Here is a 26,913-nt window from a genome sequence, read left to right on the forward strand (position 1 = left end):
CTGAGTGTTGGTCCAAACTAGAGCCCTGTGCAGTGCCCCCTCGAGGAAACTCGAGGTTTGGTTTTAGTTGTATGGAGCGCTCATCTGAGTGTGCCCTGAAAACGAGATATGTGCAGCTCCTATCGGGATTTGTCGGCACATTCGGGCAATGTTGCTGGACTTGTTTTACCATTGTCAAGGATGTCTTGTAACCGGGATGCCGAGTCTGATCGGATTGTCTTGGGAGAAGGAATATCCTTCGTTGACCGTGAGAGCTTGTGATGGGCTAAGTTGGGACTCCCCTACAGGGATTTGAACTTTCGAAAGCCGTGCCCGCGGTTATGGGCAGATGGGAATTTGTTAATGTCCGGTTGTAGATAACATGAAACTTAACTTAATTAAAATGCACCAACCGCGTGTGTTACCGTGATGGTCTCTTCTCGGCGGAGTCCAGGAAGTGAACACGGTGTTGGAGTAATGCTTGATGTAGGTTGTACTAGGATCACTTCTTGATCATAGTTGTTCGACCGTGCTTTTGCCTTCTCTTCTCGCTCTCATTTGCTTATGTTAGCCACCATATATGCTAGTCGCTTGCTGCAGCTCCACATCATACCTTGTCTTACCTATAAGCTTAAATAGTCTTGATCGCGAGGGTGCGAGTTTGCTGAGTCCCCGTGACTCACAGATTACTTCCAAACCAGATGCATGGACCGATGATACCGCTCCAGACGATGCGCTTGAGCTCAAATGGGAGTTCGATGAAGACTCTCGCCGTTACTATGTGTCTTTCCCAGATGATCAGTAGTGGTGCCCAGTTGGGGCGATCAGGGACTTTGTCGCGTGTGGGGGTTGATCTTTATTTTGGTACCGTAGTCGGACCATGAGTGTATTGGATGAATGTAATGTTATTCATGTATTTGTGTGACGTGGCGAGTGTAAGCAAACTACGTACCTTTTCCCCTTTTATCTATTTACATGGGTTGTTGTGAAGATTACCTTACTTGTGACATTGCTTTCAATGCGGTTATGCCTCTAAGTCGTGCTTCGACACGTAGGAGATAGCCGCATCGAGGGCGTTACAATACCGTAACATATATAATAAATGTTATACTACTTTGTGTCATGCATGGCCATAAATACGGTCATCTATGATATATACTACTCTATGATACTATATATGCACTATGAAGGTACGTATGTAGTATCATACACTAGTATCATATGCATGATACTATATATAGTATATGATACTCCCCACTATATAAGGCAGGCCATAGTGGTGGTATCATAGCCGACAATATCATGCACTCAGAAATAGCAAGTATGCTGATGTGACAAAGAATTAAATATATAGAGAGAGAGTTAGAGTAACATATAGGTAGATACCATATCATGTTAAATGCGATGCTAATTTGTGTCATGCATGGCAATAAATATGATCTATGATACTATACTCTATGTATTATACTATGCGCTATATTAAGGACAATATAACCGCACCTAAAGCAAGCCCTCTCAGTGCTTCACATTTCTGACCATCGGATTTCTTGCCCAGATCATCCTCAGTCGTCTGATGCGTCTGCCCTCGAGCGTGGGTTGTTCCTGGGCCGGATATCCTGAGGGGCCGCTATTCCCGAAGCCGAATCGGAGCCTTCTCATTAGTCCATGCAAATTAACGTACGATCACGGACGGACAGTCATGATCGGCGTTAGGTATTTCCTCCGGTTCCACAAGTTTCAGTTTCACTCCCCCTCCCAACCGCGTATTACGCATCTCCCGTGGCGGCGCCACACATGACCATCTCCATCTCCTCCACCCGTCGGAGTTGTTGCTGTTTGAAGAGACACAACGGCTGCGCTACTGCCCGAGGGCCCCGCGGCCGAGCCCACTTCGCTCTCCACCTTCCTCCCTGTGCCGCCGTCTCAACATGCGCCTAAGCGATATTGTCGTGCAGACCACCGCAAGTCGTTGTCCTACCATCGACTGCCTCACCGTGCGCACCCGGAACAAACCCTACCCTCGAATCCTCCACGAGTACGCATGCACCACCACACCGGCCCCAAGCCCATTCAGCGCCTCCCGCGCATAGCCTGGATCCCGGTTCCTCCTGGGGCCAACGGGTACAAGGAGGGCCACTACAAGGATGGCACTGAACCGTCCAACTCTGCTGCTGCGAGGGCGGCGGCTAGGTTCCCAGTAGTCACGAACCTAGCGTCTACAAGTCGGACAACAGTGGGCACGATGCTTCCAGCAGGCTCATTTTCTCAACCAAACTCTCTTCCCGGTTAAGTTATCATATCCCTTATTTCTTAAAACATTCCAGGCATTGATTTCCTTAACAGTTTACATGTCATGTGTTTGATACAATGGACATGATGAACTATTGTGCTAAATGGTCTTTAATTTCCCTGTGTGAGAGCATCTCTAACAACCGCACAAAAATTTCGCACCCAATAAAAGTTATAGCGCGCCACTATACCACTTTTAATGCGTTGGGACCGACATTGCTTTAGCAGACGCCCAAAAACACGCGCCCAAGAAAGCACGGAGTGCAAATTTCGAAGCGCCCGCAATCCTGAGCCCAAAATATGCTATGCGCGATAGCGTTTTTCAGCGCGTGCCCAAAAATTTTTTGTGGGCGCAATATTTTACAGCACCTATTGGAGCTGTTCAGCACCCAAAATACGATATTTTTTAGCGCACTCGACGAAAGAAAGGGAGACTTGGTGAAGTCAGAGGTGGTTTTCCTTCCCTAAATTCATGGAAGGACTTTTTGAAGTTTGAGTGAGGAGGGAAAGTAAGGAAAGTGGGAAAGGTTCGATACAAAGGAAAGGGTTGCGAGGCTTAACAATTTAGAATATAGTTGTTGAGGTGGCACCTTGGAGCTCTTTTTAGGCGCCTGTTGGAGATGCTCTGAGGGGTACACCATTGACTCACTATACCTATGCAATTAACCTCCATAGTTCATTCTTCAAATGATGTTCATTTGAAACTTACCATATATCAGGTAGAAAATGTGTTGGTTCAAGATCATGGGGAGTGTTTACCATCATGATTTCCTTCCTCATATGCCATGGACAATCAGGAACTACTTTTTTGTCGTTTCTAGTATTGTTGCTACAGGTGTACGTATAGGATTTCTTCCATGGAGCAGGGAGTCATTTCGCTAGCCGGAGTCCAGCAGTTCGTGGAACCAGGCAGTTGATGAATGGGGCCTTATAGTATGGAAAACATGTTGGTTGTTGTAATCAAATAATTACTCATGTGGAATGTCTTGTTTTCCTTTCACCACACAAGTTTCTTCTAAGTCAGGAAATGATACTAGATTAGAGATCGTTTCCCTTTTGTCAAGTATAGATACTGGATCACATTTCATTTGGGAGTTTTGTTTCGCATCATTTGTTTGAGTGAGCTTCATTTCTAACATGGTGTTGTAATTGATAAAACACAGTTTTTTATGCGTAGAGCATCTTATAAGACTACAACATTACAATTGGAAAATCTGCAATGACTAGCGAATTGCAATTTCCTTTTCTATGTACAAACATTCATGTTGCTCAAACGGTGTTTGGTCACTTCTTTGATAGTGCACAGAAAAATCCTTTTTTAGTTAGTCCCTTGTTGATGAAAATTTTATCTAACACTTTGTGTAGACCAGGTTATTCCTGTGATCTTGAACTTATCGGTTCTTCTATTTCACCAGTTGCACTTCTGAGCATATAGATCAACATTATGCGAATATGTAGCTATTAATTTAACTCTATTTTACGAGAAAACTTTGACTTTGTGTGCATTATTTAATGTGAAAGTAAAATTTGTTCATTAGAATTCATAAATATGTAAGGTCTGCTAGAACTTTCTTTTTATTAGTCCTCATCACTTGTCCATAGATGAAGCACAAGGATAGATGAAGTGAGACATGTTGTTGTTGGATAAGATTTATTACTTTCTTAAACAAATAACATGGTGATATATGGGGCATGAAGAATAGATCCAATTACTAGATGGATCTTAAGGTATATGATGACACTAAAGAGAACAAGCCCAGTTCTGCATCCTCGTTGCCGATCGTGTAAGCTATTCTGTGCTCGAAGTACTACTCCAAAAATCATAGATCCGTAGTAACAAAATTATTGGTATGAATTCATCATAAGTCTTTGTTTGCCTTGTCCAATAATTTTAAGTATTGAGAACTATTTTTGTTTTATGCTCTAGGATGTACAAGCCGTGTATTTTTATTTGTGTGCTAAATCCAATTTTTATTGTTTATGCTACAGCCATTGTCGAAGCTAGGGTAATGGAGATGGTGTGCCGACATAGGCAAGAGCGATAGCCTTTTTACTCTACGACCTTCTTTCTTTTTCCTTTCCTTTTCTAAATTGATTTTTTTGGAATATATGAGGCATTTGAATTAAGAGATGAAGGATTTAATTACGTTGCAAAAGGCGGTCTCAAGTTTAATTCACTAATTAGCCATCTTTTCTATTTAGAGTGAAGTTATACTACAATTGTTTGGTTACACGCTTTAAGTTGATACTTGCTACAAGTATGTTTGACAATATGTTAACTAGACTGGCATCTTGAGTACTGTTTCTGGTTAATATGTATGAATTCGGTGAATTATAGGTGTCGTGTTGTGATTTGAACCACCACAGATTTATTTATTCGTTTAGACCTGGGTAGTGATCATGCCTCCAAATATTGGTAAAAATTCCTATCATTTGATTGAAAAAATTGATGGGCGCAGCAACACGCGCCATACTTAGACACATAACTCAACGCTTAACTTGAAGCGATGCAGTAATTAACTATACTTCTTAATAAGTCTTCGCACTAGACAAAGAAATAGAAGGCATGCATACTTAGGATTCTGTCGTCACATATCAATGCAAGTGCAAATTAAACTGGGGGCACACGAACCACGACGTGCAGGTACAGATTGTTCTTCCGTCGGACAGTGAGGCCCATCTCCTCAGTCATGTCTAGCTCATCTGGTCTCACCCCTCCTGGGAGCTCCCAGTCGAAGTGGTAGAGAAGTGCGGCCAATACAATCTCGATCCTAGCCTGCGCAAACATCATTCTAGGGAACATCCTTCGACCTGCCCCAAATGGTATGTACTCAAAGTCTGTTCCTTTGAAATCAACCATGCCAGATTCAAATCTCTCTGCTTTGAAATCCTTAGGGTATTCCCAGTGCCTAGGGTCTCTTCCGATTTCCCATGTGTTCACCAACATCGTGGTGCCCTCGGGGACATCATACCCAAGGATTTTGCAAGTATCACTTGCCTCCCTAGGGAGAAGCAATGGTGCAGCTGAATGAAGCCTCATTGTCTCCTTGATGACGAGTCTGAGGTACTTGAGATTGATCAAGTCAGCCTCGATCACCTTCGGCTTTCCTTGGAGGTTCTTGCATACTTTGGCTTGTGCCTTCTGCATCACATTTGGGGACCTCATGAGCTCTGACATGGCCCATTGAAGAGTTATAGTTGATGTCTTGCTTCCGGCACCAAACAGATCCTGCAATTTGCCGATTTGATGAAATTTGGAATTGCTACGTATTCTAGGAAGTTTTGGATTGTCACCCATATGCAGTGAGATATCATGTAGCAAATCCTCGAATAATAGCGAGTATAAAATATAACAATTCTTCGATTATGTGTGAACTCAAGAAAAATAAAATGAATTAAGAGACACTTGTGTCTTGCAAGCTACTCTCTCGTTTCAAAATACTTGACCCTTTTTGTTTTGTTGTAACTACTCCATCATTTTTAAGTACTTGAACTTTTTAATTATATGTTGGTCAATTGGTTTGGTTTGACTCAAATTATGAAACAATTTTAACATTGACAACAACATATTGATAATAAACAGAATCAATCACGAAATGAACTATCAAAAAATGTATAATTAATTTTGTTTAATACTACATCAATTGCGAGGTGGCGTGGTGACTCGTGCTTAATCCCCAAATCATTCCAATTTAAAAAAACACGGCATATTTCTTACGGAACTCTGTGGCCAAAGTATAACTGCTAGAAGAGGGAAGGCAGAAGCAAAGAAATTGTTGCACTTACAAGTATAACTGCTTTGATCATTCCCATGGTAAGGGGCATGTCGAGGCCACATTCCTTGCGTATCCTCAAGAGCGCGTCCACAAGGTCCTCTCCTTCCTCCACGGCACCGCTTGCCGAGGTGGTGGTTGCCCTCTGCTCTCGTGTTGCTTGATCGCGTACTCCATGAGCACGAAGCTCTTCTGGTGGTACTCCTCAGCCCGCTGTGTCATGCCACTGATGAATCGCTCTGAACCCGCTGGCGATCTTGACACCATCCTTGAGAGTCTGCAAGAACTCCTCATGCCTCCTGAATCTTTCCCCGATTGATACGTCTCCAACGTATCTATAATTTTTGATAGTTCCATGTTGTTATATTATCAATCTTGGATGTTTTATAATCATTTTATATCATTTTTTGGTACTAACCTAATGACATAGTGCCAAGTGCCAGTTCATGTTTTTCCGTGTTTTTTACATCGCAGAAAATCAATATCAGACAGAGTCCAGATGCCACGAAACTTTATGGTGATTTTTTATGGACCAGAAGGAACATGGTGGGACCTGGTTGCACCTGGGGGAGTCCCGAGGAGGGGACAACCCACCAGGGTGCGCCAGGAAGCGCAGGCATGCCCTGGTGGGTTGTGCCCACCTCAGGTGCCCCTCGGACTGCCTCTTTGGTCTATAAATAGCCCCAAAATACCGGAACCCTAGAAGCGTCGACGAAATATTCATCCAGCCGCCACAGAGTCCAGAACCACCAGATCCAATCTATACACCATCTCAGATGGGGTTCACCACCTCCACTGGTGCCTCTCCGATGATGTGTGAGTAGTTCTTTGTAGACCTTCAGGTCTGTAGTTAGTAGCTAGATGGCTTTCTCTCTCTCGCTGAATTCTCAATACAATGGTCTCTTGGAGATCCATATGATGTAACTCTTTTTGCGGTGTATTTGTTGGGATCTGATGAACTTTTAGTTTATGATCAGTCATATCTTCTTATATCCATGAAAGTTATTTGAGTTTCTTTGATCTCTTATATGCATGATCTCTTATAGCCTCGTATTTCTTCTCCGATATTTGGGTTTTGTTTTGCCAACGTGATCTATTTATCTTGCAATGGGAAGAGGTGCCCGGTAGTGGGTTCGATCTTACGGTGCTTGATCCCAGTGACAGAAAGGGAACCGACATGTATGTATCGTTGCTACTAAGGATAAAAAGATGGGATCTATATCTACGCAACAGATAAACAGATCTTGTCTACATCATGTCATCGTTCTTATTGCATTACTCCCTTTTTCCATGAACTTAATACACTAGAGGCATGTTGGATAGCGGTCGATGTGTGGAGTAATAGTAGTAGATGCAGGCAGGAGTCGGTCTACTAATCTTGGACGTGATGCCTATGTAATGATCATTGCCTGGATATCTTCATAATTATTTGAGGTTCTATTGATTGCCCAACAGTAATTTGTTCACCCACTATTTGCTATCTTTCTCGAGAGAAGCCACTAGTGAAACATACGCCCCACGGGTCTTCTTTCTCATATATTTGCTTGCGATCTACTTTTCCTTTGCATTTTTATTCAGATCTGTTGAACCAAAAATACAAAAATATTTTCCTGCACTTTATATTATTTACGATCTATTATTTCAATCTACTACAAATTTTTGGCATCGTTACCCGAAAGGGATTGACAACCCCTTTAACATGTCGGGTTGCGAGGTGTTGTTATTTGTGTGCAGGTGCTATTTACGTTGTGTTGCGTGGTTCTCCTACTGGTTCGATAACCTTGGTTTCATCACTAAGGGAAATACCTACCTTTGATGTGCTACATCATCCCTCCCTCTTTGGGGAAATACCGACGTAATCCTAGCAGACAGGAGTTTTCTGGCGCTATAGTCAGGAAGCAATCAAAAGGAATTTCTGGCGCCGTTGCCGGGGAGGATCTTCAACATAACCAGGTTCCTAATAACAAATCTCATCTCCCCGCAATTTACATTATTTGCCATTTGCCTCTCGTTTTTGTCACACCCTGATTTTCATGCCACAACACTTAAGCTAATAAATCTTGATAAAGTGTGGTTTGACAAAAACTTTTGCATTATTTGGCTTTTATTTGGAGTTCGTTTTCTCTCTGTGTTTTCAAGTGTTCTTTAAAGTTAACACAACTCCACCTTCTATACTTCATCTCCTTGCCCCAAACTTCTGCCCAATGATCATGCCATGTGTATAGAGCAATATAGTATTTTCTTACAAAAATAATTTGGCCAAAAAGTATTTTCAAAAATTAGTTTTCCAAAAACCCCTGGATTGAGGTTTGCACTGCAAGTACCTGATTTGGGGTATGAAAAATATTTCAAAAGGTATATTTGAAACCTATTAGATATAGGATTCCCATAAACCCCAAAAATATAATTTTAAAAGTTATTTTCCTATTTTATTTAAAAGCTTTTTCTAAAGGCCAGAAATGGTCTTTAATAGGGAAAAATTATTTTATTATTTTAAAAATATTTGACAAAAATCAGGGAACCTCAGTGGACATATATTTTACATATATAAGAGTTTCAACACATGGTCAAGTTCAAAATATTGAACAAAACCTCCCAAAACCATTTCTGCCCATTTCAAGGATTTGAAATATTTCTACAGGAAATATTTCCATAAAAATCCAAGAAAAATCCAGCAAGTCACAAATGCATATTGTGATGATCTTGCAAATCCTCACTTCAATCAAGGTCATTATGGTCCACCAAAATGCCCCATAACCCTTTCTGTTCAGAACCTAATTTGAGCAAGTTTGTACTACCAACTTTCTCCCCTTAACCCCAACTTTTGTGAGCATGTTCACATGACCAAATGAGGCCACTACACCAAGTAGTGCATCAAGGAGAAGTGTTATGCTCAACTAGATCTACACAAGTCTATTTCTGCTCATTTCTAGGGTTTACAAAAGTTTCATTGGCAACTTTGCCCAAATCAGCTCCAGATTGGTAGAAGGCCCTAATTATATGTTTCCCTTCACCCTGTGGAGTCTCATGGCAGTAGGAAAACAACAGCTGGCCCAAACCATCATCAAACACCTTCTGCCATTTTTCCAAAAACACCATTTTGACCCCTTCCACTAATCTCCTTGAGCTCAACTTTTTACCACAGCTCCTCCTAGTCTTCTCCTACCTGCAGTAACTCTCCCCTGGTCATTGCTCAATTATTGGAGGGGTAAACCCCCATTTTCTCTCTCTGGACAGCCCATTTCCCTCTCTCCCTCAACCTCTCTCCTCTCCTACTGGCTGTCCAGGGCATCCAAGGCCCTCTCCCCTTTGTTTACTCCTCCCTAAACAACATAGACACAAGTGGCCACGCCCTACAAGCCAAAGGCATGCCCTGACATGCAATTGGCGTGCTCCAGAACACGCTACGGTGCACACCCGCACTGTAGCCGCCCCCTTCCAATCGCCTCCGGCCACCTAGGGCCTCCCCCTCGTGTCCCCCGAGGTCACCTCGACGTCCGCAGCACGCTACAAAGTCGTCCCCCTCCTCTCTCTCCCTCTCCGGCTCTCCTCGCGTGCGGACAGAGCGCCGCCCGAGCGCGCCAGTCGCTGGCCGCGGCGGGGACCCGCTTTGACGCATTCCCCGCTCCCTCTCTTCTCCCCCTGGGCGTAGTCCACCTCCACGAAGTCCCTAGACTCGGCGCAGCACCTTCCCAAGGCCCGTAGCGACGAGCACGAGCTCGCTGGCGCACGATCCCATGGTGCACCATCGCCCCGCTATAAAAGGCCACCCCCGGGCCCTTTCTGGCCTCTGTTCGCTCTCTCTCCCTCCCAGCGACCCCCTGGACCAACCCTCCCCTCCTCGCGCTCTCCATCCGCCACCATGGCCGGAGCCTTGCTGTCGGCCTCCGCCTAAATTCGCACCCACCACTCCTCCTCCTCCCCTCTAGACCGCACTAGAGCACCTACACCGTCACCGCGAGCCCCTCCCGTGCTTCTCCCCCTCCTCCCCGTGGCTGTTCCATCAAGCTGCATCACCACCGTCAGCCTCGTCCGCTGCGGTCGACGCCTTGCTCAACCCGGTGCCCCTAGGCGACCGTGCCACCCACGGTTGGACGTGGCTGGGTCCCCTGAGCACGCCGGTGGGCAGAACATCGCCGGAGACGCCCTGTAGCACCGGCGACCGGCGTCGAGAACCTCCTCTGTCTCCTGTCACACCCGCGCGGGAGGTGGAGGACGAACCTGACAGGAGGGCCCCGCCTCGTTAAGTGGACACGGGCTCTGCCCGCTGACGCCTTCGCTCGGGGAAGGCGTATTTCCCTCGAGTACGCCTCCTGCGTCGACCGCCCGTGCGTAGCCATGCAGCTGGGCGGCCCATGCCTATCTCTCGCCCATCCGCAGAATAAGGGTATAGTCTTTTTCTTATTTTCTTTTCCCAGATAATTGGTAAAATCTCCCAAATATTCATATTACCTCCAAATTTGATGATTCAAATTTCTAGTAGTTTCTAAAATCATGCCCTATCTCATGGTGCTATTTGCACATTTTCCACAAGTATCTATTTCACAAATATTTATCAAAATCCTATTTTTTCCATTTCTGTGATAAACTTTAGAAAATCACAGAGAGCCCATTTTTTATCCAAATTCCATGATTCAAAATCCTATATGTCTATAAGTTCAAAACTTAGTTTTTGAACATTTTTACTAATACTTTCTGCATCACCTCAAATAATGGTCTATTTCTTCATATATAGCCAACTTTGCAAATTCATAGAGAAATCATTTGAACTCCAAAACCAGTGAAACCAACTCCTAGATGCTTCTAAAATCATGCCTTGTTAAATGGCTATCCTTGCTCATTTTTCAAAATAATATTTTTGTGCACCTCTTGCAAATCCGTAAACCCCTTGATTCCATCATATCCAAATGTTTAGAAATATCCACTGACCCAATTCCAATGAAACCACTCTGTTTAATTTTCATATAACCAGAGATGTCCTAGAAAAGTCAAATTAATATTTTTAGAGCACTTTCATTTCCTGCCTTGTTGTGTTGCTTATTATGGTTGCTTTCGACGATAGTTGACAAAGTAGACGAAATGCTTGGAGTTGGACCAGAGATATTTGAAGACCTCGAAGACTTTGTTAAAACAGGCAAGTAGCCCTTAGACCATATTTATGAATCCCTTTTTATGCGTGTCATATAGCACTTTATTAGTGTTGCATTGGAATCATGATGAGATGGTAACCACTTTGATGGGTTGCCTCTGTTACCTCCTCGTTGATACTTGCATTGTGCATGAACCTACCTCCTTATGAGGGTTATGCCGGTGGGAGTAGATAGGATGCTAAGTAGTGCTACGCAAAAGGGATGGGAATATGCATGGTGATGGAGACAAAGTATTTTCAAAGGACTTTTCGAAAACCCTGTAGGGTGCCACTTATGCCCGAGGGAAATGATGAGTTGGGTAACCACTTGATGACGAAGTGGTGTACCGAGGCAATTGTGTGTGTTGTTTTTCAAAACGGATTGGTTTAAGTTGCGACCATTATTCCAACCTTACATGCGCAACCACTCTACCCTTGTATGGGAAAGGGCATTATTGATTACCTAGGCCGATACTAGCTTGGAGCCCGCATTACTAGTGACGGGGGAGAGTTGGTGCTCTCTCTCGGGACGGGGTCGTGCCAGGTAGGGCGTCCAAGAACATTTTTATGGGGCACCGGACACACCGTTGGTACCCCGTGCCAGTGGTATGTGATGAATATGGGAGCGAGGCTCCACAATTTTAAGTTGTGAAATGTTGGGCACGGGGGTTACTACCAATCGAGTGGACTCCATGTTAGTGTCGTCTAGGGAAAGATAGTGATCGGGTGCTTACCCCGGGTACTTGAGGTACTGCGGGTCGTGGATGACACGGAAGTTCCCCGGATCTTGTGGGTAAAGTGTGCAACCTCTGCAGAGTGTAAAACTATTCGAATAGCCGTGTCCAGGGTCAAGGACAGTTGGGTAACCGCTCTTGGGCTACGTCCACTTGTTTACAAACCAGTGTGTGTGGGAAGAACTACTTGGGTCAAGTCAAAGGACTTGACATGGATGAGTTGGGTTGGAGCCCACTCCCTTTGTGTTGATATCTGTAACCTGTCCTCTTGGTTACTTGAATTATCCTGATGCATGTCTTACAAGTTGTTGAACATGTCATTGCACTCAAAAACTAGCTTTCCGCAAAAAAAATTACCTATATCATGCATTGTTGTATCTTGAACCAAAACATGGGTTGCTTGCGAGTACATTCAAAGTACTCATTGGCTTGCCACTGGTTATTTTATTGGCCAGGCATGAAAGAACATGATATGAAGAAGAGTACTTCGGTGACGAACATGCGAGCTAGGACGCTTCCCAGTCAGAATGCCTGTAGGGTTAAGGCAGATGGCATGGGTCCAAGTTATTGACGAAGATTTCCGCTGTGATGTTATACTCAAGACTTGACCATAATGGTCCTACTTGTGTAATACGGTATGTATGGATGTAAGACTCTTGTTATTCAGCTTCTGTGTGTTCAGTGAGCATTGATCTCTGGGATCACTGTACACGTGCATTCGGTGATCACGACTTATGAGTCGGGGTCCCCACAGAGCTGGTATCAGAGCCATCCTAACTGTAGGAAGCCTTAGTTAGCATGGTCGTTAGTTAGGGTAAAACTATTTTCAAAACTACTACTTGTTGTCAAAACTATCTATACTTCTCTTCCCTTCTCAGTTTTTAGAGAACTAAGGTATACTTTCCCTATCGATCTCTTCCCCTTCAAAACCTTTGGTCGCTATAACCCTTATGCCTCTAACCACTGGATTCCTTGTAATCCTCGTGGATAATCTAGAAGGAAGATGCCTTGCCAGACATTCACCCACATCTCTTGAACACAAGATTGGCGACATCACAACAAGACGATACCAACAGAAGATACATCCTTAAGGAATGAGGACCTGAAGACCCAGGAGATGGTGACACCCTTGACACTGCCCCAAGATGATGCAACCTTAGCCTACGATGATCAGGGCATAGAATATGCAAGACCATGATAGACATCGCTAATAGAGCAATCATGTCCTTACCGTTGTTGTATCGGCAACCACCGGTGGATGAGAACCTTGCCATTTGGCCCGCCTCACTATCGTGAGTAGGAAAATGGTTCTCTTCATCCCCCACTCTTGGTGTCGATGTTTTCATCAACGTAACCGACGTGTTGGACCTCTACTATGCCTTGTTAATATCATTGCATAAGGGATTACCTACCTGGTACCGTCGACGCCTTAGAAGGCAAAAGGGGTCGTCATGATTAAGAAGACAACAGAAGACCGAGTCAATGCCAGCTACGAGGAGCCACCATCACCCCATCACTTAGAAAGGCGAGAAGTTGTTGAAGACTCTTCAGGCTCAACCCAGATCATTTCATCGAACAACTACAAGAGACGTAGCAACACCTGAGGAAAACTCAGAAGACTGCACGAGGCACAAGGCATGGTTACTGAGTCTGAGAACCCCTAGGGTAGGATGAGTCGTGTACCCCTATGCACAGTCGAGTATGTATGATGGTTCGAATAGAACCATGATTGTGTCTTGCTTGTTTTTATTTGTTTGTGTTTTGATATAGGTCGCACTTTTGCCCTAGGCAACAAGTATGCGACTATATCACCTTCCTTACCTTGTTTCTTTTGTTTGGCCCTTTTTGCCACCCGTTGTTTGCACTTGCACTATAGAACCCCCCTTTAGGCATCCCCCTTTATGCTACTTATCCCTCTCATCTCTCTCCTCAACTGAAGACCTGTAGGATCGAAAGTATGTCTAGAGGGAGGGTGATTAGACTACTTGACCAAATAAAAACTTAACCTTTTCCCAATTTTAGTTCTTGGCAGATTTTAGCTAATTTAGGACAAGTCAAGCAATCATCACATAATTCAAGCAAGCATGCACAGAGTATATAGGCAGCGGAAAGTAAAGCATGCAACTTGCAAGAATGTAAAGGGAAGGGTTTGGAGAATTCAAACGCTATTGGAGACACGGATGTTTTTCCCGTGGTTCGGATAGGTGGTGCTATCCTACATCCACGTTGATGGAGACTTCAACCCACGAAGGGTAACGGTTGCGCGAGTCCACACAGGGCTCCACCCAAGGGTAATGGTTGCGCGAGTCCACACAGGGCTCCACCCACGAAGGGTCCACGAAGAAGCAACCACCCACAAAGGGTCCACAAAGAAGCAACCTTGTCTATCCCACCATGGCCATCACCCACACAGGACTTGCCTCACTAGCGGTAGATCTTCACGAAGTAGGCGATCTCCTTGCCCTTACAAACTCCTTGGTTCAACTCCACAATCTTGTTGGAGGCTCCCAAGTGACACCTAGCCAATCTAGGAGACACCACTCTCCAAGAAGTAACAAATGGTGTGTAGGTAATGAACTCCTTGCTCTTGTGCTTCAAATGATAGTCTCCCCAACACTCAACTCTCTCTCATAGGATTTGGATCTGGTGGAAAGAAGATTTGAGTGGAAAGCAACTTGGGAAGGCTAGAGATCAAGATTCATATGGTAGGAATGGAATGTCTTGGTCTCAACACATGAGTAGGTGGTTCTCTCTCAGAACATATGAGTTGGAATGGTGTGTGTGTTCTGATGGCTCTCTCATCGAATGAGAAGAAGGTGGAGGGGTATATATAGCCTCCACACAAAATCCAACCGTTACACAGTTTTCCAATCTTGGTGGGACCGAATCAATAAATTCGGTCGGACCGAAAATGTAAACCTAGTGACCATTAGAGATTTTCGGTGGGACTGATATGCAACTCGGTAGGACCGATATGGTTAGGGTTTGGGCATAATGTAATCTCAGTGAGACCGATTACACAAACTCGATGAGACCGAATTTGGTAATTAGCTAACCAGAGAGTTGGTCAAGCAAACTCGGTGGGACCGATTTGCTCTTTCGGTGAGACCGAATGGAACTCGGTGAGACCGAAAAGTTACAAAGGGGAAACACTGAGTTTACATTGCAATCTCGGTGGGACCGATTCGCTCTTTCGGTGAGACCGAAAAGTTACGAAAGGGAAATAGAGAGTTTGCAACCCCATCTCGGTGAGACCGAGATCCCTATCGGTAGGACCGAATTGCTAGGGTTTGGCAGTGGCTAATGACAAGTGAAACTCGGTGGCGCCGGATAGGAAGAATCGGTAGGACCGAGTTTGGCTTAGGGTTTAGGTCATATGTGGATATGGGAAAGTAGTTGAGGGTTTTGGAGCATATCACTAAGCACATGAAGCAAGAGGCTCATTAAGCAACACCTCATCCCTCCTTGATAGTATTGGCTTTTCCTAAAGACTCGATGTGATCTTGGATCACTAAAATATAAAATGAAGAGTCTTGAGCTTTTGAGCTTGAGCCAATCCTTTGTCCTTAGCATTTTGAGGGTTCCACTTTCACATCCATGCCATGCCAATCATTGAGCTTTCCTGAAATAATCATCTTGGAATAGCATTAGCTCAATGAGCTATATGTTGTTATGAATTACCAAAACCACCTAGGGATAGTTGCACTTTCAATCTCCCCCTTTTTGGTAATTCATGACAACATATAGATCAAAGCTTCGACAAATGATAATAAGCATGAAATATATCGTCGCTTTGAGAAGTATGTGATAAGTAAGAGCTCCCCCTAAATTTCTGCACATTTAAAATTTGCTTTGGACTGCAAATGCACAAAGAGTTAGAGTCATGGGTTACTCTTCCATGTCACATACATCTTGGTGGAGCGCTCAAAATGATAAGAATGAAATACATGCACTCATCACCAAGAAAAGTGAATGATCACACAAGATAGATAGGATAATAGTATTAAGCAAGCATTAAGTGTAGCTTATGATCAAACACATGATCATCAATGTCTCACAAATAATGACGTAGTATCTCAAGCACTCAAAAGAAAACAAGTTCGAAAAACCACCAAATAAAGCAAGAGAGAAAAGCAACACTCTCTCTCTCGAAGCCTATGATCTATACATCTTCATCTTCTCCCCCTTTGGCAACAAGTTACCAAAAAGTTCCTAGAAAATGCATAGTGCTAAATCGACGCTCAGGCTTGATCTTCTGGTGGTGGTGGAGTCCGGATCACTCCAAGGATGAAGGCTTCGGTAGATGCTGAAGTAGACGCTGGAGTTGGAGCTGAAGTAGACGCTGGAGCTAAGGCTGTAGCTGGTGCTAAAGTGGTGGCTCTGGTGTCAGCAACTGGCACGGCAGATGACCTCGGGCCTCATGGCACTCTGGAAAAGGCATGAGTGGTAGTCCTGCCTCTCCTCTCCTGCATGTCCTCCTGGAGCTGCTCCACTGCAGACTGAACTTCCGTTACTTTGACATCCAAGTCATAGAACTTTTGTTCCATGATTCTCTCTAGGCTCTGCTGATTCTGAGTGAGGGTGGCCAGACTTTGCTCAATCCTCGGCATGGATGCAATCAAGTAACCAAGCTGCTCTTGTTTAGTCTTCAAGAAATACACAGATGCCTCCTCTTGAGTAGGCATCTTGGCAGCTTTCTCCTTCCTCGCCTTCTCCTTCTTTGCATATGCTTGGGCAGATGATGGCTCATTCTCAGTCATGACAACTTGATTGTCCTCGAAATCTAGACGGATGGGCAGGTGTTCCTTGTCCAATAGATATATGCCCGTGCCCATCTTGGAGTTGATGAGCTCCTGAATTTGAGGGGCATATCCGCAGCTCCTCTTCTGATCTGCTGCAGTCCTCTTGATTGTTTCCACTATGAGGCTCATCACCTTGAACTTCTGAGGCACATCAAACACATGTATCAAGTTGATAGCATGGCCTCTGATCATCTTGTGATCTCCAGACTTGGGCAGTAAGGTGTGCCTTAGTATCCAATTGATCGTAGGCAGTCCTGACAGAAGGTAATGCATAGACCCAAATTTGAAGGTGTCAAGAGCTTCATTGGGAATTTCCTTGTACATATTGGACATGGAGTTATGGTCCATCTTCTTCTTGGCATAGATATCCAAGTCATCATCTTGCTCCTTTGAGGCATTAATGATCTGTGCCCACTCAGCAACTGTGGATTGGTACCTCGTACCCTCAGACATCCATGTGATCCTCCCATCTAGATAAAAGTGTGTCGTGGAGTAGAACTGCATGATAAGCTCCTCGTTCCACTTTGTGAGCTTCTGCCCAACAAAGTCAGCTACTCCACAAGCTATGAAGTTGTCTTGCACTCCAGGATAGTGCTCCTCGTTTTCCTTGATATATTCCCAGTCGACCCATCTCATATCACATACAATGGGCTTCTTATCTAGCAGCACAGTCTCATAGAAATCTTGCTGCTCCTTGGTGTGAAATCTGTAGTCCACTGCTGTCCTTCTCCTTGAAGCATATGGGTCTGCTTCTCTCCATTTCCTCAGCCCTGATTCTCTCCTAAGCTTCATATCCTCAGCTACAGGATGAGCATCGTTGTGGTCTGGGATCTTGGGCTTTAGCTTTCTCAGGACATTCTCTTCCTCTTCTTCAGCAACAGTCTCAGGCACTGGGGCCTTGTTCTTCTCAGCTACAGGAATGCTCCTTGTATTTCTCTTAAGCTTTGGCTTTGGAGCTGACTTGGCCTTGGAAGCAGCTCCCCCTGATTTTATGGCATCTCCCATTAGCTTGGGTGCCTTGGGCGCTGGTGCAGCTGCCTCTTCTTCTTCTTCCTCTTCCATGATGGAAGCTTTGCCAAGCACTCTAGCCACAGTCTTCTTCACCCTTTCCTTTCTTTTCTTGCCCTCAGCTGCAACTGGCTCTATGGGCTTCTCAGTTGACATTCTGGCCTTTGACATTGGTTGCCTGCCTACTGGCCTTTTGATTTTCAGACCTGGCTTAGTGCCTTGAGCTGGCTCAATTCTCTTGGAAGTGGCCTCTTCCTCTGCCACATAGTCCTCATCTTCAGAGTCTGAAGTTCTCTTCTTCCTCTGTCTCGTGGCAGCCTTTGGCAAATTGCTAGGAGTGCTCCTGCTGCCTTCATCAGAAGAACTTGAGGGACTAGTGCCCTCACTCATCACCACTTGCTACTCTGACATATTTTGGCTATCACTTTGACCAGACATGCTGCAAACTGACTGCTGACCCTGTGAATAGATTATAGAAGAGATAGAGTTGATGAGCATCACAAAATGCGGAGATTTTGCAAAAGAATGATCCAAAAACTTAGTTTTAGTTTCTCACTGAAATCATCTCGGATCTACCAATTTTCAAACTCGGTGATACCGAAGCAGTTTTGGAACCTAAACTAGTGAACTCGGTATGACCGAGTCACAGTTCGGTGGCACCGAGACTGCTAGGGTTTCACTGAGTTCAAAAATCGGTCACACCGATAAGTAATTCTCGGTCAGACCGAGTCTCACTTGTGCAATGGCATAAGCCAAATCGGTGGGACCGAGTTTTTCAACTCGGTGGGTCCGAGATAGTTTCGGCGGAAACCTAAACCTAGAATTTTCGAATCAAACCTAATCTATGAGCGTTTTGACTGCATATGAGTGTTTCAATCGTGGCTAGAATCAATATGATCACAATGTGCTAGGAATCAGATTGGGGAATAGCACAAAGATCAAGTCCATACCCTAGTTCGGCGGGGACTTGCTACGGCGGCAACGGCGGAGCAGAATTCCCGTTGACGGCGACGGAGACCAGCGACTGGAGGCTGCTGGCGGCGAGAAGACGATCCGGAGACCACGAGGGCAGAGCAGGCTATTGCGCGGGCGAAGGGGTTCGGACAAATTTCCAAAAATATTCCTGTGACTATATATAGCCCGACCCTGTCGGTGTGACCGAGTGGAACAACTCGGTGGCACCGAGATTCATAACTGCAAGCAGTTACTGAAACTCGGTGTGACCGAAATGTTCAAATCGGTTGCACCGAGATCGAAAACCTAGATCAACTTAATGATCTCGGTAGGACCGAAGGTGGAGTATCGGTCAGACCGAGAATCATAAAGAGGTTTTGGAAGTTTAAGTCTATGACGAATAGGGGACTCCGAGCGCTCCTCACACAGAGTGGTTCGAATCTGACTTGATCAAATTTTGTGATGCAGCATGAATAGAGTTTGAGACGAGAAAAGCATAGATAGCTAGAGGAGGTTCTTAGGCATTCTTGTCCATCCACTTGGCAAAAGAAGATAAAACCAAACAATCAAAACAACAAGTGGATGTCTTCGAATGAGTAAAATATGCAACCAGCATGCTCACACAATAAGATGGCAAATGAAATATGTGGCAAGGCATGCACAACCAATTCTAGCATCTATCAAGCAATTTGCGATGACTAGGTCATCTATATATGAGTATATTGACTTAGGAGTCAAGTGAGAACACTTGATCATAGGTCACTCATCGTTTAAGCTCAAGTGGGGTTACCACTTTTACATAAAGCATTGTTTTGTTCACATCTTTAGAGTTGCTTTAGCTCAAGTCTTAGAGTAAAGCTCCCCCTAGATGTGATATCCCCCCTAAGAGGGATGAACTAACCTTGGGTTTTGTCGATGATGACTTCATGTAGATATTGAAGATGTGGATGCTCAATGTTGATGTAGATCTCTTGGAGCTATCCATTTGAGTGAATTGCACTTTCAATACCTACATGGGTTAGTCCCACAAGGAACAAGCAAGGATATCCATAGACATAGAGTGATGCACACAAAAGATGATGTCCATGAAAACTTTTAGATTACCTTGTCCCTTGTCTTACCAGCAAGAGGGTTTGTGTCTCCTTGAACTAGTGCAAGATGTGGAAGTTGATTGCACTTGTTCTTGCCAAAATGATAAGAGTGGAGTATGTTGGCGGAGTCACCCTCAAGAACTCTCTAGTTCTTCTTCTTTTGGATCCACACCGTCTTGATGGGAATCCTTCGAGTTGTAGTCGTACTTGATGAAGTTGAACTTGAAGTAGTCTTGGGAATCCACTTGACTAAGGTCTTTGGAGCTTCTTCAAATGCATCAATTTCCTCTTGAAGCTTGTCCTTGCCTTTTTGCTTGTAGTCTTGTGGTGGAAGATCATCTTGAGCTTGTGTCCCCTTGAAAGAAGTATACTTCTCTTGTTGAGGGACAAACTTTGTCTTGGGGTATTGATCTTCTTCCCACTCAACTCCATTGGCATTGAACTTTCGTTCAAAACCAATACCTTGATTCTTCCGGTGCATTCCTTGCTTGCGCACAATTTCCTCGAATTGCTTACTCCCGGCAAGGCTTTTGTACACTCCTTTCTCTATAATTCCCTTCAATAAGCTATTTTCTTGCTCAAGTGTAACTTGTCTAAGAGAATCATTAGTGGAATCAAGAGAGCTACTAGAAGTAACAATATTGGATTTAGCATGATCATTGTTACTACTAGAGGAAGAATCTTTCTTGTTACTAGACTTGACTTGAGGCATGTAAGTGGATAAGAGTAAACGCTTGGCAATGTAAGAAGAACTTTTCTTGCGGAGATCATCATTGATTGCTTTTAAGAACTCATGCTCTTGCTCAAGATTGAGCTTTTCAAAGCGTAATTTCTCATGAGCTCTTAAAAGTTCTCGATGATCTTCGAAGATGGTTTCATGAGCTAACTTAAGAGTGTTTAGTTCTTTAGTTAGGGCCTCAATCTTCTCCTTATCATTGTCATTCATTTTATCTTGATTAGCATGTTTAATTGACATTTCATCATAGTATTCATCACTAGAGTTGTCACCAAGCAAATCATCACCTAACAAGTCATCTTCATCACTATTGAAATCAACATACTCGGGGTGTGTTACCTTAGGACCTTTGGCCATGAAGCATCTTCCAATTCCTCCATTTGGTGAGTCAAATATGTCGTAGGAGTTGGTTGACACAAGTGCTAGACCGGCAACACCTTCATCTTGAGTATCTTCGGAGCCGGAGTAATAACTTCTCTCGGAGTGGCTGTCGGAGTCGGAGCCGGATACCCATTCACCAACATGAGCTTGATGTCTTCGTATTGTGTAGCTCCTTGATGATTTTTCCTTCCTTTCCGAATCCTTGCTTCTCCGTGAGTATCTTCGTTCATAACGATCATCTCTACTCCTTCTCTCTCTTGGTGGTGATCCTTTGCTTCTTCTTTTTGGAGAATCTTCTCTTCTCTTGTAGGGAGCCGTACACTCATTGGAATAGTGTCCGGGTCTTCCACAATTGTAGCAGTTTCGCTCTCGACTAGAAGATATTTTGTCATTGTAGGACCTTGACTTGGAGCTTCTATCTTTGCTTCTAATCTTGTAGAACTTGTTGAAGTTCTTCACCATTAAGCTCAATTCTTCATTGAAGTCTTGTTTCTCACTTGATGATGTAGGGGCTTCACATGAGGCTTTATAGGCACCACTTGATTTGTTGTGAAGTTCCTCTTTATCCTTAAGTGACATCTCATGAGCAACAGTTCTTCCAATCACCTCCGTTGGCTTGAGATCTTTGTAATTGGGCATCATTTGGATCAATGTGCACACGGTATCATATTTTCCATCCAAGGCTCTTAGAATCTTCTTGATGATGAATTTATCGGTCATCTCTTCACTTCCTAAGCCGGCAATCTCATTTGTGATGAGAGCAAGCCTAGAGTACATTTCAGCGACACCTTCACCATCCTTCATCTTGAAATTGTCAAGTTGGCTTTGAAGCACATCCAACTTGGATTCCTTGATAGAGTCGGTACCTTCGTGCATATCAATCAAAGTGTCCCAAATTTCCTTTGCATTCTCAAGGCGGCTGATTTTGTTGAATTCTTCGGGGCACAATCCGTTGAAGAGAATATCACAAGCTTGAGCATTGTATTGCAACATCTTCAACTGATCCGCGGTAGCTTCACAGTTCGGTTCTCTCTCATCAAAGAAGTCACCTTGCAAACCAACGCACACAATAGCCCAAATGGCGGGGTTATGTCCAAGAATATGCATTTTCATTTTATGCTTCCAACTAGCAAAATTAGTACCATCAAAGTAAGGACCTCTACGGTGATAATTTCCCTCGCTAGACGCCATACTCTCCTAGGTTGTGAAACCAAGGCTATGACCACCAAAAGCTATGGAGATCAAAGCAAATGGAGACCAAAGCTCTGATACCACGTGTAGGATCGAAAGTATGTCTAGAGGGGGGATGATTAGACTACTTGACCAAATAAAAACTTAACCTTTTCCCAATTTTAGTTCTTGGCAGATTTTAGCTAATTTAGGACAAGTCAAGCAATCATCACATAATTCAAGCAAGCATGCAAAGAGTATATAGGCAGCGGAAAGTAAAGCATGCAACTTGCAAGAATGTAAAGGGAAGGGTTTGGAGAATTCAAACGCTATTGGAGACACGGATGTTTTCCCGTGGTTCGGATAGGTGGTGCTATCCTACATCCACGTTGATGGAGACTTCAACCCACGAAGGGTAACGGTTGCGCGAGTCCACACAGGGCTCCACCCAAGGGTAACGGTTGCGCGAGTCCACACAGGGCTCCACCCACGAAGGGTCCACGAAGAAGCAACCACCCACAAAGGGTCCACGAAGAAGCAACCTTGTCTATCCCACCATGGCCATCGCCCACACAGGACTTGCCTCACTAGCGGTAGATCTTCACGAAGTAAGCAATCTCCTTGCCCTTACAAACTCCTTGGTTCAACTCCACAATCTTGTCGGAGGCTCCCAAGTGACACCTAGCCAGTCTAGGAGACACCACTCTCCAAGAAGTAACAAATGGTGTGTAGGTAATGAACTCCTTGCTCTTGTGCTTCAAATGATAGTCTCCCCAACACTCAACTCTCTCTCATAGGATTTGGATTTGGTGGAAAGAAGATTTGAGTGGAAAGCAACTTGGGAAGGCTAGAGATCAAGATTCATATGGTAGGAATGGAATGTCTTGGTCTCAACACATGAGTAGGTGGTTCTCTCTCAGAACATATGAGTTGGAATGGTGTGTGTGTTCTGATGGCTCTCTCATCGAATGAGAAGAAGGTGGAGGGGTATATATAGCCTCCACACAAAATCCAACCATTACACAGTTTTCCAATCTCGGTGGGACCGAATCAATAAACTCGGTCGGACCGAAAATGTAAACCTAGTGACCGTTAGAGATTTTCGGTGGGACTGATATGCAACTCAGTAGGACCGATATGGTTAGGGTTTGGGCATAACGTAATCTCGGTGAGACCGATTACACAAACTCGGTGAGACCGAATTTGGTAATTAGCTAACCAGAGAGTTGGTCAGGCAAACTCGGTGGGACCGATTTGCTCTTTTGGTGAGACCGAGTGGAACTCGGTGAGACCGAAAAGTTACAAAGGGGAAACACTGAGTTTACATTGCAATCTCGGTGGGACCGATTCGCTCTTTCACTGAGACCGAAAAGTTACAAAAGGGAAACAGAGAGTTTGCAACCCCATCTCGGTGAGACCGAGATCCCTATCGGTAGGACTGAATTGCTAGGGTTTGGCAGTGGCTAATGACAAGTGAAACTCGGTGGCGCCGGATAGGAAGAATCGGTAGGACCGAGTTTGGCTTAGGGTTTAGGTCATATGTGGATATGGGAAAGTAGTTGAGGGTTTTGGAGCATATCACTAAGCACATGAAGCAAGAGGCTCATTAAGCAACACCTCATCCCTCCTTGATAGTATTGGCTTTTCCTAAAGACTCAATGTGATCTTGGATCACTAAAATATAAAATGAAGAGTCTTGAGCTTTTGAGCTTGAGCCAATCCTTTGTCCTTAGCATTTTGAGGGTTCCACTTTCACATCCATGCCATGCCAATCATTGAGCTTTCCTGAAATAATCATCTTGGAATAGCATTAGCTCAATGAGCTATATGTTGTTATGAATTACCAAAACCACCTAGGGATATTTGCACTTTCAAGACCAGCAAGACAAGATGCACAAAGGAGTCTACTTCGGCGACCAACTAGCACTGAAGAACTTTTCTACAGCCTCCTCGACCAAGTAAAACCCCGTAGAGTCATGTTTAACCCCCCAGACTAGAAACCCATTCTTAGACCCTTCGAGACTTCACGAGATACCCCAGCTCGAGTCCTTAACCATGTGCTTAACCCATAGAATTGCAAGAGAACCAGTTAAGCCTCTGTAACCTTGCACAGCACTGGGTTCATTATGGAACTAGTGGACATAGTGAACGAGCACATTATCATCCTAATATAGCACAAGAGTTGATGCTTTCGGTGGTATAAGGTTATTTGTTTAAACGACTAGATAGAACAACCGGCATCTCAGGAACCGTGCTTAAGGATAAGGTGACAAACGTTCGCTCGCACACTAGATCCTTGAAACCCTTACGCCTTACCAAGCCACAACATGGTCGGATCCTGACCTTGGGCTTTGGCTCTAGATCGATAAGACCTTGGCCAATGCTCAACCGTGACCATCACCAATGCCTCAGCCCACCTTACGTACCCCATAGACTTCATGGAGTGCTTGGACAAGTTAGTTGCCATCCTTCCTTGATGACATACTTGTCTACCCGAAGATGGAAGAAGAGCCATTCGGCTAGTCAAGGAACATTTGAAGACTGCCATGTCAAGGAGGAAGAACTACACCAACCACCATCGTCAAGGAGTGAAATTTCTCATCAAAGACCAGGTGTATCTGCAAGCCACTTCTCTCAAAGGAACCAAGCATTTCCATGTCAAAGGGAAGCTCACACAAAGATTTATCGGCCCTCTCCAAGATCACTGCAAGGCAAAGAATAGACGGCTACCAGCTAGAGTTATCACCTGATTCACCCACTTTGCACAACGTTTTTCCACACGACACCACTCCGGAAACGTTTCCAACTTCCTAACTAGCCCGACCTCTACAAGGACATCGATCACCGAGCCATCGACCTCCAACCCAATATGACCTACACGGGAGACCCCAATTGAAATCTGGATCAAGCAGGACGACAAACACGAAGCCACGCCATCGAGTACTTCAGGGTTCAGTGGAGCACCAAACGGAAGCAGAAGCAGTATGAGGACGTGAAGACTACCCCAAATCCAAGTTTCCGTATTCCTTTCCGCGCCTAGTCTGGGAATCTCGGGGACGAGATTCTTGTAAGGGGGGTAGGTCTGTCACACCCTGATTTTCATGCCACAACACTTAAGCTAATAAATCTTGATAAAGTGTGGTTTGACAAAAACTTTTGCATTATTTGGCTTTTATTTGGAGTTGGTTTTCTCTGTGTGTTTTCAAGTGCTCTTTAAAGTCAACACAACTCCACCTTCTATACTTCATCTCCTTGCCCCAAACTTCTGCCCAATGATCATGCCATGTGTATAGAGCAATATAGTATTTTCTTACAAAAATAATTTGGCCAAAAAGTATTTTCAAAAATTAGTTTTCCAAAAACCCCTGGATTGAGGTTTGCACTGCAAGTACCTGATTTGGGGTATGAAAAATATTTCAAAAGGTATATTTGAAACCTATTAGATATAGGATTCCCATAAACCCCAAAAATATAATTTTAAAAGTTATTTTCCTATTTTATTTAAAAGCTTTTTCTAAAGGCCAGAAATGGTCTTTAATAGGGAAAAATTATTTTATTATTTTAAAAATATTTGACAAAAATCAGGGAACCTCAGTGGACATATATTTTACATATATAAGAGTTTCAACACATGGTCATGTTCAAAATATTGAACAAAACCTCCCAAAACCATTTCTGCCCATTTCAAGGATTTGAAATATTTCTACAGGAAATATTTCCATAAAAATCCAAGAAACATCCAGTAAGTCACAAATGCATATTGTGATGATCTTGCAAAGCCTCACTTCAATCAAGGTCATTATGGTCCACCAAAATGCCCCATAACCCTTTCTGTTCAGAACCTAATTTGAGCAAGTTTGTACTACCAACTTTCTCCCCTTAACCCCAACTTTTGTGAGCATGTTCACATGACCAAATGAGGCCACTACACCAAGTAGTGCATCAAGGAGAAGTGTTATGCTCAACTAGATCTACACAAGTCTATTTCTGCTCATTTCTAAAGTTTACAAAAGTTGCATTGGCAACTTTTCCCAAATCAGCTCCAGATTGGTAGAAGGCCCTAATTATATGTTTCCCTTCAACCTGTGGAGTCTCATGGCAGTAGGAAATCATCTGTTGGCCCAAATCATCATCAAACACCTTCTGCCATTTTTCCAAAAACACCATTTTGACCCCTTCCACTAATCTCCTTGAGCTCAACTTTTTACCACAGCTCCTCCTAGTCTTCTCCTACCTGCAGTAACTCTCCCCTGGTCATTGCTCAATTATTGGAGGGGTAAAACCCCATTTTCTCTCTCTGGACAGCCCATTTCCCTCTCTCCCTCAACCTCTCTCCTCTCCTACTGGCTGTCCAGGGCATCCAAGGCCCTCTCCCCTTTGTTTACTCCTCCCTAAACAACATAGACACAAGTGGCCACGCCCTACAAGCCAAAGGCATGCCCTGACATGCAATTGGCGTGCTCCAGAACACGCTACGGTGCACACCTGCACTGTAGCCGCCCCCTTCCAACCGCCTCCGGCCACCTAGGGCCTCCCCCTCGTGTCCCCCGAGGTCACCTCGACGTCCGCAGGTCGCTACACTATCGTCCCCCTCCTCTCTCTCCCTCTCCGACTCTCCTCGCGTGCGGACAGAGCGCCGCCCGAGCATGCCAGTCGCTGGCCGCGGCGGGGACCCGCTTTGACGCATTCCCCGCTCCCTCTCTTCTCCCCCTGGGCGTAGTCCACCTCCACGAAGTCCCTAGACTCGGCGCAACACCTTCCCAAGGCCCGTAGCGATGAGCACGAGCTCGCCGGCGCACGAGCCCACGGTGCACCATCGCCCCGCCATAAAAGGCCACCCCTGGGCCCTTTCTGGCCTCCGTTCGCTC

General features: G+C 44.5%; 1 pseudogene; it reads right to left on the minus strand.

Moving 5' to 3' along the window:
- Window positions 1–4,879: 4,879 nt before the first annotated feature.
- Window positions 4,880–26,913, minus strand: part of LOC119288765 — a 30,849-nt pseudogene continuing 8,815 nt past the window's right edge.

The sequence above is a fragment of the Triticum dicoccoides genome, chromosome 4A (genome assembly GCF_002162155.2).
Source record: "Triticum dicoccoides isolate Atlit2015 ecotype Zavitan chromosome 4A, WEW_v2.0, whole genome shotgun sequence".
NCBI classification, from domain to species: domain Eukaryota; kingdom Viridiplantae; phylum Streptophyta; class Magnoliopsida; order Poales; family Poaceae; genus Triticum; species Triticum dicoccoides.